Raw genomic sequence first — 1,605 nt, forward strand, 5'->3', positions numbered from 1 at the left:
TTCACGTTGCAGGAAACCTTATGGCTGCAATTGGCAGGGTAGATCTCTGCTCCTGCCCCCCATGGGGCTCCCAGCCCTGGGTTGGGGGTCCAGGGGCCTTCACACGAGGTACCTCACACGAGGTACTCAGCCCCTGGAGCAAGTCCGCCCCACGAGGCGCTGGATCCTTCCAGAGCCACAACTGGGGTGGAGAGGCAGGAGTTCTCATGGTAGAATTCCAGTCCCATTCCGGGGTGGAGAAGCAGCTGGGGAACACAGGGAGCCTGTCTCTCTGTCTTTGATTTTGCAGAAACACCACCTCCAGGCAGGGTGTTAATCAGCAACAGTCCCTTGGGGAGCATCCTTTGGAATAGCAAATATTTGCTGCAAACCCTAACCTTTCCTGTCTTTTCTCTGAGTGACAGGCCTTCCCGGGCACCAGGGGGCTGCTGGCTGGTAAGAGCCAGGAGATTAAAGGAGACCTTCAGAAGATCCAACCAGCGAGGTACGGGAGAGAGATGTCCCTGTGGGCTCTGGGTGGGTTCCAAGGTGAGAGGGCGAGCCCTCAGCCTCAGACTGGATGGGAATGGAGTAGCTTCAACATGTGTTCTAGCCCCAGGGCCCTTCCTTTGCAGGACTGTGGCCAGAGGAAAAGGCTTCCAAGGCTTGAGACTTCATGCCCACAACATTCACTGTGCAAACCACACTCACGTCCCTGGCTTTCTTCCCTGAGGCTCTGCTGCCCAGGGGGCTAGCCTGCCCCTCCTCCAGGACAGGGGGCAGGGCTCCTACTCCAGACACAGGTCTGGGGAGTGGCAGGGGAGCAGTTGATTTCTTCCCTCTCGGATTTTATTTAGGTTGATGCATCCTTGGCTCACTTGAGGGCCCCTGGGTGCCTGGAGACGGGAGGGACCCCTGCAGACGTTCTGTTCTGTTCAGCAGATGGACGCAGCCTGTTGGCGTTACATGCAACTGTCCCATACAGGGATGCCCGTGTATCCCGGGATGGCCACTCCAGGCTGGAGGAGGAGTGTCAAGGCAAGACTTAGCGATCGGATGGGGTGATGTCTTCTGGGTGTGACGGGATCGTTTCCTGATCACTGTCACCAAGAGGAGTGACTCAGAATTCAGGAGCAGTCTGCCATGGGATGATGTATTCATTTACAAAGCACGGCCAAATACTATCGTATACGGAAGGCGCAAGCCTGGCGTAGGTCTGGCACGCCCCCGCAGGTCCTTACCCTGCACTTAGGACACAAAAGTGACCCGCCGAACACAGACTGCCATTTAGAATCGCACAGCCTTCCCCAAACACACACATTTAGGAAGCATGGCAGAAGCATTTCACCCAGTAAGGGCGTGATCTTGCGGTTGCAGGAGGAGTGGGGCCCTGAGTTCTAGAGGTCTCGGTTAGCACCAACAAAGAGCCATGTGCCGAGCCCCAGGCTCACTGCTGTTTTCAGTCCTGCACGGACGTGGGCACAGTCCCCTGCATCAGGGAGCACAGGCCTAGGAACTTCTCTCGGGCACATTTTCTCCAGGTGGCCTGGTTCAGAATGAAGGTCTCTGCCCATGGGAGCTGCAGCTTCCCCTCTCCCTAGGGCACTGTGGGTTCCCAGAAGACAG

This window comes from Neovison vison, chromosome 13 (assembly GCF_020171115.1).
Source record: "Neovison vison isolate M4711 chromosome 13, ASM_NN_V1, whole genome shotgun sequence".
NCBI classification, from domain to species: Eukaryota; Metazoa; Chordata; class Mammalia; order Carnivora; family Mustelidae; genus Neogale; species Neogale vison.